The sequence below is a fragment of the Gossypium arboreum genome, chromosome 11 (assembly GCF_025698485.1).
Source record: "Gossypium arboreum isolate Shixiya-1 chromosome 11, ASM2569848v2, whole genome shotgun sequence".
In the NCBI taxonomy this organism is placed as follows: domain Eukaryota; kingdom Viridiplantae; phylum Streptophyta; class Magnoliopsida; order Malvales; family Malvaceae; genus Gossypium; species Gossypium arboreum.
Genome location: NC_069080.1, coordinates 13,939,410 through 13,954,028, shown reverse-complemented (window position 1 = coordinate 13,954,028; position 14,619 = coordinate 13,939,410). Strand labels below are relative to the sequence as shown.

General features: G+C 33.9%; 1 non-coding gene across 1 annotated transcript; it reads left to right on the top strand.

Annotated features, from left to right (window-relative positions):
* Nucleotides 1-8,694: 8,694 nt before the first annotated feature.
* On the top strand, nucleotides 8,695-8,801 carry LOC128284954 (small nucleolar RNA R71). Its single transcript, XR_008275371.1, has one exon. It is a non-coding gene; the product is annotated as a small nucleolar RNA R71 (small nucleolar RNA).
* The last annotated feature ends 5,818 nt before the right edge of the window (nucleotides 8,802-14,619 follow it).

Sequence of the window (14,619 nt, the reverse complement as noted above, 5' to 3'; positions counted from 1 at the left end):
GCTTCCTCTCAGACTATGGAATTTAAGTTTTGAAGCTTACAAATAGAAGATAACTACTAATGTGTATACATGTTTTTTTTAAGAATAAGTTAAAATAATATAGACTAACTATTAAGAACAAAACATAGCTAAGCAATCCATTCAACTCAAATCTTGACAAAAATAGGGATTAATTTAGGGGATTTCAACAATAATGTGTTAAGGGTTAATATTGAGGTTAATACAAGGAATGGCTTGTTAGGCTCAAGGGGGTTTACTAGGGGTTAATCATGGAGGTAGGCTTTTCATGGCATGAGTGGGTTAATCCTAAGTGCCTTAATCATTTTGATATATCAAATCAAATGGTGTGGTCTCGACATGTATAATCAAGTAAGTTCTAGAATAACAGTTCAATACTGAAGCACTCTGAGCAATAATAAAAGTGAGCATGAAAGGATTAATAGATGCTCAAAAGACTAAAAAATATCACAAAAATTATGGCTTTTTGATGTTTAGACTCGTGAATTCCAATTCAAAGTAATACTTAGACTTGGGGAAACAACCTAGAATTTTAAATTCTTAAAAATCAACTCATCATGCTTGATTCTCTAATGTCTTAAAATTTAAACAATCAATGCATAAAGGCCTATGTTTTAATTCAAGATATATCAATCAAAATCATAAATCAATTAAAATTTATCCTAAATATGATATGAAAGCTTTTTAAGAGAACAAGGCAATTATTCAGGGATTTTTCTGATAATGAAATAAATGCCTTTCACACTTAATATGTTCATTGCCCTCAATGTACAAAGATATATATCAAAGTATAAGAATAAGAGAGGGGGAGAAGTGGAATTTCCTGTATTAAGAATAGAAGTTATTCTTGGATTGGTGAGATCGAGTATTAGAAATAAATCTGGATGTCAAGCATGATTCTGAATGATAAAAAGAGAGTGAAGGGAATGATCTGATTGTAGTCACAAAGATAAGCCGTGTTTAAAAGGGAAAGAAATGAATCTTAAAAACTTAATGGGAGGAAAATAAAAGGATTATTCTGATTCTTCAAATGGCATGGCTAGGGTATACGCCCGTGTGCTTCGTGGCTTGGCCGTGTTTGTCGCGAATTAAGATGTCGTCACACGGCCTTCTGACACGCTCGTGTGAATAGGCCGTGTGGCTATGTGATCATGTTACACGATCGTGTGTGATGTGGTTCGCTTCTCCCACAGTCGTGTAGCTCCACACATGTTCATGGTATTGCGATAGTGTTGTCCATGGGTGCTAGACACGGGCGTTCGCACGCCCGTGTTTATTTGGCAGATTCGACCACGGCCATGTCGTATGGTCGTGGCATTTTATTACAGCCCGTGTTTGGGGAAATCTTCTACCCTGTTTCTGCACGGCCATATCGCACGGCCGTGTTTCCATCCGTGTTTGTCACATGGCCTTAAGCACGACCGTGTGCTAGGCCGTGTGGAGTTAGTAACCTGTGCTTCAAGTACTCTATTAGTGACCTAAATGTTTAAAACTTGAAATTTAAATAATTTAAAATCGTTAGTATTCGGGTTGCCTCCTGAGAAGCGCTTGTTTATAGTCTAAGCTCGATTGTTACCTTGTTGGTTTATTCAGGGCAGTTTGTAGAGTCGTAGCTCCTTTCCATCGACTTTAAAATTCTCAACATTATAAAGTTTGAGACGGTATCCATTTACTTTAAAAGTACCGTATGATGGGTGACTTACCTCTATTTTTCCATATGGAAGAACAGATTGAATTACGAAGGGTCCTGACCATCGTGATTTTAGCTTTCTGGGAAATAATTTGAGTCTTAAGTTGTATAGGAAGAAGAGATCTCCAACTTCAAATTGTTTTCGTTGCTTTAAACAAATGTCATGGCGCCGCTTTGTTGCTTCCTTGTATAGGGGTGAATTTTCATATGCATTGGCTCACCATTCATCAAGCTCGTTCAGCTGTATCAACCTGTTTTTTCCTGCAAGTTCAGGATCAAGGTTTAGAAATTTAATAGCCCAAAAAGCTTTATGCTTTATTTTGAATGGTAGATGACAACTTTTTCCATAAATAAGTCTGTAAGGCGATGTCCCTATGGGAGTCTTAAAAGCAGTTCTGTAAGCCCATAAGGCATCGTCTACTTTCGTTGCCCAGTACTATTTTTTCAAGGATCCATTTGATTTCTCAGTTTGCTACTTCAAATTGTCCATTAGTTTGAGGATGGTATGGGGTGGCTATTCTATGATGAACTCTGTATTTCTTAAGGGTTTTTTCAAATTGGGTATTACAAAAATGAGTGCCCCTATCACTGATAATTGCTCTAGGTGTTTCGAATCTGGAAAAGAGTTTTTTTAGGAAACGTACTACCACTCTAGCATCATTAGTAGGTAGAGCTTGGGATTCTACCCATTTGGACATGTAGTCAACTGCTTGTAACGTCCCCCTACCCGAGACCATTGCCGGAGTCAAGCAGGAGACATTACAAAACTTATCTTAGCACTTAAACAGTTTTCGTAGTAAACTATCCATCTGCATCACAGTCGCTAAAAAAATCATATCTCGAGTTACAAAACTCAACATCCAATTCCGTAAATTTTCCATGAAACTAGACTCATATATCTACTTACTAATTTTTTTCTAGAATTTTTGGTCAGGCCAATTAGTACAGTTTATTAGAAAAAGTCTCCCCTGTTTCAGGGTTTGGGTACTCTGACCCTTGTGCACTACGAATCAAATTTCTTCCTGTACAGAAATCCAATGACTATTCCATTTGTTTAAATTAAAAATAGACTCAATAAGGAATCCATACATATAAAGTTTGAGTCCTAATTCTTAATACACAATTTATGGTGAATTTCTAAATTCAAAACAGGGAATTCAGAAATTGCTCTAACCCTGTTTCAGAAAAACGTAAATATCTCATAAAATACAACTCTTTTACCTATTTTGTTTCTTCCATATAAAATAAATTCATTAAGCTTCAATTAAATATTTTATTCATCATCTAATTCACTTTATACTATTTTTGGTATATTTTCAAAGTTGGACTATTGTTCTGTCCAAATCTGTTTTAGTATAAAATGTTGATAACTAAGTTTATAACATCTTCATTTCTTCTTTCTACAATATTTACCAACACTTCCTCTTATTACTCTTCACTAACATATCAAAACATACCATACTTAAGGTTTTGGTAACATTTACAAAACATACCAAAATATCACTTAACAACTTAGATACTTTCAAAATGACCAAAAACATCCTAGGTACAATGCCATTTTCCAAAAGATAGAAACTTCACCAATTTGAGTTCGGGGATCGCTTGTATGTCGAGTCCTTATACTTTCGTACCTAGCCTCGCATACGAAAACAAACCGTGACGAGAATACTCTTAGTGGTATTTCTATAAACAATAGCTTAATCAACTTTAAAACATGGTAATTCAAATACATTATTGCTATTATTCAATATCAATCAGTACTTTAATAACCTTTACTTTATTTACCCTTATTGACATAACTCGGACACTGACGGATACACGGATCCAACCTACACTCCGGGATAAGCACATAGTGCTTCATTGGAATAAATCCGGAACTTTAACATTATAATACACAAAGTACTTCATCGGAACAAATTCGAAACTTTAGCAGTAGTCGACACATAGTGTCTCATCGACTCAATGTCGGAATATCCCAATACTTCCAATTCCTATGACATGTCAACTATATCCATCGTCCGAAAATCGTTAATAGGGTATTCGAATCACATTCATTTCAATATGGTAAAAATACTTACCTCATTCACATTTTCATACAATATCAATATCAAATATAGCAATAACGATTAAGCTCGGTTTATAGAAATACAAACCACTATTTATCGAATTTAATCGATATCTTCGTTCACTTTCTCTTTCCCTTCTTTGATGACGATCCGGTTATACGTTTGCTACTAACATTCATACAATTAAAATCATCAATATACTAATTCATAAAACACATTTTCACTTTCTATCAAACTTTTACAAAAATTCCAATTTCATCCTTTTCCATTACTAATCTTTTTCTTTAACTTATGCTTCATATTCTCTTTTAATCAACTCATTAACAATTTCTAACTCATAAAATTCATTATAAAACATAAATTTTGAGCTCTATTCAACTTAATCCCTATTTAAACCTAACTTAGAATTCTTTTAATAAATCACTCAATTTTCACTTCTAACTTCAATTTCTATCAATTTAACCCATAAAACCTCAATTTATTCAACTAAATCAATATCTAAAAATTTTCTATTTTTCTTCATTTTAACCTAATACATGTAGAACTTTGAATTAGGCATCCATAAACATAAAAATTATAAGAAAATAAGCTAAAACATCTTACCAATCAAGCTTTAGGGCCTTAATCCTCAAATTTCCCTTTTCTATTTCTTTCTTTCTTTCTTTCTTTCTTTCTCACGTTTGCTCTCTGTAACTCTTTCTATATTTCTTTCTTTCTTTCTTTTTTTTAACTTACTCATAAATCTATATTCAATATAATAATATTAATAATATAATATCATTCTAATAAAATAACTTAATCTATAAGAAAAACTACTTTAACACATTTAATATCTTTACCAACTATTACCCATGTTATATCATACATTCACACACATGGCACTTAGGGTCTAATTGCTAGATTAGTCCCTTTACTAATCTTTAATCTATAATTAAACTTTTATACCGTATGCAATTTAGTCCTTTAAACTAAATTCAAGCTACTTCACTTAATTAAACACTAAATAACCATTCAACTATAATTCATAAATATTTCTAATAAATATTCATGAATTAATTTCACGGAAACAGTACTCAAGACTCAATTTCTGATACCGTAACTTTCGGTTCATTACACTGCTACTAAGATGTATTTATTCCTAAATGAACTGGGGAATGGGCCGATGAAATCAATACCCCAAACGTCAAATATTTCACATGAAAGCATATAGTTTTGAGGCATTTCATCACGTTTAGATATGTTACCTGTCCGTTGGTATTTGTCACATGAAGTAACATACCTGATAGCGTCTTTGAATAATGAAGGCCAATAAAAACCTGATTCAAGTATTTTGTGTGCGGTCTTAGTTCCACTATAGTGTCCTCCGGTTGGCCCTAAGTGGCAATGTTCCAATATTTTTGATGTTTTTGATCCTGTAACGCATCTTCTGATGACTTGTTCTGCACATCTACGAAACAGAAATGGGTTGTCCCAAAAGTAATTTTTCACATCATTAAAGAATCGCTTCTTTACTGGTGTGTTAACCCTTTTGGGATAATGTTAGCAGTTAAAAAATTTGTGATGTCTGCAAACCAAGGTACCTCGGAGTTAGATATAGCGATAAATTGTTCTTTAGGGAACGAATCAATTATTTTAACGTCATCTAGTTCTCTGGTATTGGATTTCTCGAGCCTGGACAGATGATCAGCCGCGAGATTTTCAGCTCCTTTCTTATCCTGAATCTCCAAGTTGAATTTCTGCAATAGGAGAATCTATCGAATGAGTTGAGGTTTTGCATCAGTTTTAGTTAAAAGGTAGCGAAAGGCGGAATGGTCAGTGTAAACAACAACTTAGACGATATAAGGTATGATCAAAATTTATCAAATGCAAAAACCATAGCTAGCAACTCTTTTTCCGTAGTAGTATAGTTTTCTTGTACAGCTGTTAAGGTTTTGCTGGCGTAATAGATAGGTTGAAAATGCTTGTCTCTTCGCTGTCCCAATACTGCACCTACTGTAAAGTCACTCGCATCACACATTAGATCAAATGGTAAGTTCCAATCAGGTGCAATTATGATTGGAGCATTAATTAATTTATCCTTTAAAGTATTAAATGCTTCTAAACATTCCTGATCGAAGTTAAAAGGTATATCTTTTTCTAGCAATTTAGTCAAAGGTTTAGCTATTTTAGAAAAATCCTTAATAAATTTTCTATAAAAACCAGCATGTCCTAAAAGCATCTAATACCCTTAATCGAACTAGGAGATGGTAATTTTTTGATTGTTTCTATTTTAGATTTATCCACCTTAATCTCTTTACTAGAAATTTTATTCCCTAATACAATACCTTCTTGAACCATGAAGTGACATTTCTCCCAGTTAAGCACAAGGTTTGTTCCCTCACATCTTATTAAAACTCGTTTTAAAATTTTAAGGCAGAGACGGAAAGAATTACCGAATATCGAAAAATCAACCATAAATACTTCCATGATATCTTCCACGAGTTCGTCGAATATGGACATCATACAGCGCTAAAAAGTGGCAGGAGCATTACATAATCCAAAAGGCATTCTATGATAAGCGAACGTACCATATGGGCATGTGAATGTCGTCTTTTCTTGATCTTTAGGAGCTATTGAGATTGGAAGTAACCAGAGAGTCCGTCTAGAAAGCAGTAATACATGTATCCGGATAATCTTTCCAACATTTGGTCAATGAATGGCAAAGGGAAGTGATCTTTTCTTGTGGCATCATTCAGTTTCCTATAGCCTATGCAAACTCTCTACCCTGTGACTATTCTTGTTGGGATTAATTCATTCTTCTCATTGGTCACAACCGTCATGCCTCCTTTCTTGGGGACAACCTGCACTGGACTTGCCCAAGAACTGTCAGAAATAGGATAAATAATTCCAGCATCTAGAATTTTAATTACCTCGGCTTTTACAACTTCTTTCAAGTTGGGGTTCAGACGTCTTTGAGCTTGCACACATAGTTTTTATTCATCTTCCATCAAAATTTTGTGGGTGCAAAAAGAAGGGCTGATTCCTTTAATGTAAGAAATTTTCCAAGTTATGGCCTTTTTATGCTCCTTTAATACTTGGATTAATTCCTCTTTCTCCTTGGGTTGCAAGTTAGAAGCAATAATAACTGGTAATGTAGAATTATTTCCAAGGAATGCGTATTCTAAGTGGTTTGGTAATTGTTTAAGTTTCAGTTTGGGAGGCTCCTCAATAGAGGGTTTTTGTTTAAGTTCATCATTTATATTAATGCCCTCATATTCTACTTATCTTTACGAATGGTCATTAGGTTCCTCACCTGTCTCCTCACCTTGAGCTGGATACAGTTCCATCGTCTCCTTTTATACAATTTCCTGAAAAGAATCTTGAATAATATGATCAATAGAGTCAATAAAATAACATGAATCATTCTGTTCTCTAGAGAATCTCATAGCATCGTAAATTTTAAAGATAATCTCCTCGTCACCTACTCTAAGTACCAATTTACTGTCACCCACATCGATTACAGCCCTAGCAGTGGCTAAAAATGGGCACCCTAAAATTGAGGGTACTTCCACATCTTCATCCATGTCAAGCATAACAATATCAACAGGGAATATGAATTTATCTACTTTTACGAGTACGTCTTCTATAATACCCCTAGGGTATTTAACAGATCTATTGACTAATTGAATACTCATCCTAGTAGGTTTAGGTTCCCCAAGACCAAGTTGTTTGAACATTTTATATGGCATCAAATTAATGCTAGTGCCTAAATCAACTAGTGCTTTTTCAACATTCAGACTACCAATTAAGCAAGGGATAGTAAAACTTCCTGGATCTTTCAGTTTGGTTGGTAGCTTGTTTTGGAGTATGGCTGAGCACTCCTCGTTGAGTTTTATTGTAGATAAGTCCTCGAGCTTTCTTTTATTTGTTAGAAGCTCCTTCAAAAATTTTGCGTATGTAGGCATCTGCAAGATGGCTTCGACAAAAGGTAAGTTGATATGTAATTGCTTAAAAAGTTCAAGAAACTTATTGAATTGTGCATCAATGTGATCTTTTTTCAATTTTGATGGATATGGAACTGGTGGTTTATATTCCTCCGGCACTGGTTTGTCACTATTTTCGGGTTTTTCTTCCCTTCTTTCACTTTCCACGGCTTCTTGTGCTAACTTCTTTTCAAATTCCGCTAACACTTTCCCACTCCTTAGTGTAACTACTTTGACATGCTCTTTTGATTTGGTGTTACTAAATAAACTTCTTAGTGGTCTTTCCGAGATCAGTTTGGACAGCTGGCCTATCTGAGTTTCGAGCCCTTGGATCGACGCTTGTTAATTTTTAAGTGCTGTCTCGGTGTTCTGAAAACTGGTTTGTGACACTGATATAAACTTTAAGATTATCTCTTCAAGGTTTGGCTTCTTTTCCTATTGGTAGGGTGGTTGTTGGTAGCTTGGAGGATATTGTGGTGTTTGATTTTCTTGACCGCCCCACGAAAAATTGGGGTGGTTCTTCCAACCTACATTATAAGTGTTACTATATGGATTGTTTTGAGGTTGAGGATTATTACCCATGTAGTTTAATTGCTCGTTATCCATGCTGTGGCCATAAGGTTGGTATTCTGAATGGTTTGTTCCACCTCCACTTGCTTCGCACTGCATTACTGGGTAAACCTGTGAAGAATTAAGAAAACCATCAATCTTTTTATTTAAGAGTTTTACCTAATTAGAGAGCATGGTTACCGAATCGATGTTATAAACGTCGGCTGTTTTTGTTGGCTTTATCCTCATAACTTGCCACTGATAGTTATTCAGTGACATCTCCTTTATAAACTCATAGGCATCTTCCGGTGTTTTATTGTTGATGGTTTCGCCCGCTGCTGCGTCAACCATTTGCCGAGTCGAAGGATTCAGACCATTGTGAAATATTTGTACTTGGAGCCAAAGCGGTAACCCATGGTGAGGGCACCTTCTCAGAAGGTCCTTGTATCTCTCCCATACATCGTAGAATGTTTCTAAATCCATCTGCACAAAAGAAGAGATATCATTACGTAATTTAGCCGTTTTAGCAGGCGGAAAATATTTTTGTAAAAATTTTTCGATCATTTGTTCCTAAGTAGTAATTGACCCTCGTGGTAACGAGTTCAACCACTGTTTAGCTTTATTCCTCAATGAAAAGGGAAACAACCGAAGACGTATGGAATCATCAGAAACGCCATTAATTTTAAATGTATCGCATAGTTCTAAGAAGTTGGCTAAATGAGCATTGGGATCCTCATCCTGCAAACCATCAAACTGAACAAATTGTTGTATCATTTGAATAGTGTTAGGTTTTAATTCAAAAGTATTTGCAGCTATAGCAAGTCTAACTATGCTTGATTCAGTTCCTGTTAAAGAAGGTTTAGCATAATTATACATAGTACGTGGAGCAGGATTTTGATTAACCGCAATTGTAGAAGGTAGTTGATTGCCTTGGTTTTCAGCTATCTCTTCGGTTGGGGGTTGAGTATCATTTTCTTGCTCGTTCTTCGTGTATCTTAAGCTTCGCCTTATTTCTCTTTAATTTTTACGAACTATACGATCGATTTCTTCGTCAAAAAGTAATGGTCCTGACGGGTTTCTTCTAGTCATAAACTATAAAAACCTGCCAAGAGAAAGAAAAAAAATAAGTTAATAAATAATAATAATAATAAACTTAAATTAAATTGCAAGAAAAATAAATGGCTAAAGTAACAAAAATTGAGCGTTCCTAATATTTCAATTCTCCGGCAACGGTACCAAAAACTTGATCGCGTTATTTCGTGATAGGTTTTAAATATTTATAATTACTAGTTCTTAACTAACTATTATTGCGATGTAGTCAAGTGTACCTATCGAACAGTAGTATAGTTTTAGCAAGATCGGATTGTCGAACCCAAAGGAACTAAAAGTATTAGTAATGACTGTCTTTTTATTATCTAGCCTAAGAATAAAGAGGTTTTGTTTTAAGTAACTAATTATCTAAACTAAGAATGCACAGAGAAAAGAATTGGGGAATTACTTTTGGGAAAAATCGATTGACTTAAGACAATACCTAAGGAAAAATCCACCTAGACTTTACTTGTTATTCTGGCTCCGAATTGGACGATTTATTCATTCAACTTGTTCCGTGGAGATCCCTAAGTTATGTTATCCAAGACTAATAATGTCTAATCCTTAGATTGAATAACCGAGACTTTTCTCTAATGAATACTCTAAGGTTGCATTAACTCGATCTATGGATCCCCTTATTAGGTTTCACCCTAATCCGGTAAAATATTGTCACCCTATGTCTAGGCGCGCAATCAATTCCTCTTAATTATGACAAATGTACTCTTAGACAGGGTCTATTTCTCCTCTGGATAAGAGCATGTCATGAATCAGTATCCTGGGATATCAAAACAAGAATCAAGAACACATAATTAAGAACAAGTTAAATATTTATCATACGATTCAAAAAATAATAACAAGATATTTCATTCCCCTTAGGTATTTAGGGGTTTTAGATCATAACTAAATAAGAAAATATCTTAGAAGAATAAAGAATACAAAAGATAAAGAAAACCCAAAATCCTGAAGGGAAATTAAGGAGAGATCTTCAGTCTTGATGATGAATCCGGCTTTTGAGATGGATCAATCGGCTTCCTTGGAGTAATTCCTTACTCCCTATTCTCCGTCTCCCTTTTCTTCCTTCTCTAGGGTGTATTTATAGGCTTTGGAATGCCTAGAAGCCCTCAAAATTGGCCTTTTCCTAATTGGACTCAACTTGGGCTCGACAGGGACACGCTTGTGACATACGCCTGTGTTCAATTACTTTAGGTCGTGCTCGAGCCTGCCAAATTGACACGACCTTGTGGTCTGCCCGTGTGAGGAGGTCCAGGCCATGTTGATTTCGTACCTTGGCCCATTTTCTCTATTTTTGGCCCGTTTCTCGTTCCTTTCGCTCTCCTATGCTCTCCTAAGTATAAGACATGAAATTAAAGCATTAGGAGCATCGAATTCAGCAATTCTAATGGGAAATCATCCATAAAATGCATTAAAAATGAGGTAAAAATATGTATAATTTATGTTTTATCAGTGAATTATTCAGATTCTCGAGGATATGTTGAGATGTTGCATTCTTGAGTTTGAAAGTACATGTGAACAGTATTTTCTATTGATTGAATTTGCTTATAGTAATAGTTTTCAATCGAGTATTAAAATGGCACCATATAAAGCCTTTTATGGTTGAAAATGTCGTACACCATTGTATTGGTCAGAGCTCAGTGAGAATAAGATTCACAGAGTTGATTTGATAAAAGAGACTAAACAGAAAGTAAAAACAATCTGAGATAGTCTGAAAGCAGCTTATGATTGTAGAGCGTATTGGATCGGTTGCATATAGATTGTTATTGCCACTTGAGTTAGAAAAGATTCATAATGTATTTCATCTATCGATGCTTTGATAATACAAATTAGATCCTTCGCATGTGATTTCTCCATCTGAGATAGAAATTCAGTCCGATATGACCTATGAAGAAAAACCGATCTGTATGTAGGCTCGCGAGGTTAAAGAATTGAGAAATAAGAAAATTCAGTTAGTAAAAATAATGTGGCATCGACATGGTGTTGAAGAGTCTACGTGGGAGCCCGAAGATGCTATGAGATAGCAATATCCGAATCTGTTCAACGGTAAGATTTTCGGGGTCAAAAATCCCTAAGGGGGGAGAGTTGTAACAGCTCAGTTTAGACCCTAGTCGGAATAGTGGTTTCAGGACCACAAATCTGAGTCAAATTTTTTTTAATATTATTTTCCGTGCTTATAATATGTAAATTGATGTCTGTGAAAGTTTCGTGTGAAAATTTTATCGTTTGTGTGTTCAATTTTAGAAAAAAATGACTTGATCGCATAAATTGTAAAAGTGACTAGCTAATTGTTAAAGTGCTAAATTGCTATGTTCTTTCAATATGGAGGCCTTGAAATGAAATTTGGCCATGAAATAATGGCATGGACGGTAACGGACAACCATTATAAAGCCTTTACATTATTTCATTAAGTTAATAAGGTAATTAATTAATAAATGATGTTATAATTAAAACAAACAAAAATTTGTTCATTCATTATCATCCATAGCCGAAAATACAAAGGAAAAGAAAGAAAAAGACTAAGTTAGTGTTCGTCCTTTGTTTTCTTTGATTAAGGTATGAATTTTGTTCAGTTTTTGATAGTTTCTATGTTTTTGTGATCGTTGCTTAGTAATCTTTCAAGCCCATGCCTCAATTTCTTAATTTGAATGATGATTTTGAGTTGTTCCATTATTGATAATGTGAGTTTTATGAAGTTAGATGATAGAAAATGAAATATATATGTTAGATTACTATGTTTTGTATTGGGATTTTTGATGAATTTGAGTATTTTGGACTAAATTGTGAAAATGAGAAATTTAGGGGCTAAAATATGAAATAAATGAAATAAATGGACTTATTTGGGCTAGAGGAAACTTCGGCTAGGCATATGTAAAATGAAATTATGCATATTTTGTGATTTTATGAAATAGGGACTAAAATGTTAAAATGTGAAAATCTGAGGCTAATTTGGAAAATGCTCTAAATATGTGTTTATGGATTGAATTGAATGATTTTTAGTATAAAAGAGTTAAATCTGGATTTATATATCGATCAAGAACCAAAAAAAAAGGAATTAGATCGGGAAAAGTCGAAAGTTGTTGATTAGTCATTCGTTTCCGTTCATTTCCATACGAGGTAAGTCGACGTAAAAATAAATGTGTTTGAATTGATTTTTCATGTTTATATGATATTGAATTGTGATGAATTATTATAGAAGCTGAATATGTGAAATGGAGAAAGTTTCGATAATGTAACGACGTCTGAAAGCCCAGTACGAACCATAAGAGTAGTTAGGATACATATGTTATGACGTAGGATTCCGATATGTGATTTCATGTAAGACCACATCTAGGACGTTGGCATCGATTTGAGATTTATGTGTAAGACCATGTCTGGGACATCGGCATCATATTTGATTTCGTGTAAGACATTGTCTGAGACAGTGGCATCGATATTTGATTACATGTAAGACCACATCTGGGACGTTGGCATTGTACAAGTTTTTTGAGCTATCCAAGTATCTTTGTAACACCCCCTAACCCCAAACCGTCGCCGGAACAGGGCTACGAGGCATTACCGAATATATCAAACAACTTATGGATATTTTACAATTATTATAACATTCATAGTATAATTGAAGAATTATGTCCCTATAATGGACTTTCGAAGCCCAACACAAGTATTAAAGTGGAATGAAACGGGACTTGCTCAAGTATTCAGGAAATATATATATATATATATATATATATTTTTTACAAAAATTTCGACAACATTTCTTCTTAATTTTTACATAAACCCCCTGCAAATTCAAACCAAAAACCACCTAATCCAAAACCAATGGCACAATCAAAAACAATTTAAACCTAAATATATCTAAATCATAACCAATTCATTAACATAGTCATTTAATAACTAAACATTCATAATATTAATCCAAATTAACTAATAACTTCATTCACTTTTTTTTCATTCCAACTTATACCAAATTATATAATATAATATTTACCATTTTATCAAACTAATAACAAAATATGGTATACCATTCTTATAACTAACTTTACAAGTATATCTATATAACTTATACAACACCTAGTACATGCCACTTTCAATTAAGAAAGAAAACATCACCCAAAATCTTTTCACTGAAGTCGGGATCACTTTGGATGTTGGACCAGACACTAGACTTCTATTAACTGCGCACGGAAACAACCGTACGCTGAGTATTTCATACTCAATGGTATTACCATAATTCAAATTGCAATAGCAATTAAAAAAATAAAATAAGAACTCAGCATCAAATAACAATTCTTTTTTTTTAAGTTATCATTAAATAACAATAAATAAACAATCTTTAGCTATTATTCAATTTTAGTTACAAATCACATTTACCGTGTTTTAATCACCACAATCATTTTAAATCCATGCATTTCATTTCCAATCTAAATTTTCAGTCTACAATTTTAATTTCTTTCATATTCACTAGTACAATGATCAAATTCATTTGAACTTCTCATTTCAATTATTCACCCTATTAACATTTCGGACTTTAACGGATACACTGATTTCAACCCAAACACACCAAGACGGCACATTGTGCCTAAAACGGTACATAGTACCGATCAAGATATGACACATAAAGTGCCTAAAACGACACACGAGGTGCCCGATACGACACACGAGGTGCTCAAATACGACACATAAAGTGCTCGATCAATAAAGCCGCAAATCCGTACACTTCCATATCCTATGGCATGCCAATTATATCCGACTTAGCCCGACTAGTTAATAGGGTATTTCAATTCTCAATTCTTAATTCACTTTCATTTCCATTCCAAGATTACTTTTCAATTAAAATTTTCACATTCAAATCAATTTACAATTCAATTATACACACACATTCACCATTCAATTCAATTCTCATTCAACTCCAATATCAATACTTACCTTATAATTCACTTATTAAATATAGAATTGATATATAGCATTTAATAAAAAGTAATTTGAATTATAGTAATACAAACCGTGAATTTCTCGTTTAATCCTCGATAGCTTTCTCCTTTCCTTTGTGCGCCGATGTCTTGGGTTCTTTGTTAACTACTGAAAATAATAATAATTTATAATCATCAATATAACACAATTCAATTTAATCCATGAGCCTAAACATGCAAATTTAACCATTTTTAATGTATATATATAATTTCACCATTAAGCTGTCTACTTGAGTCATTGTTACTAAATTATTTATATCTTG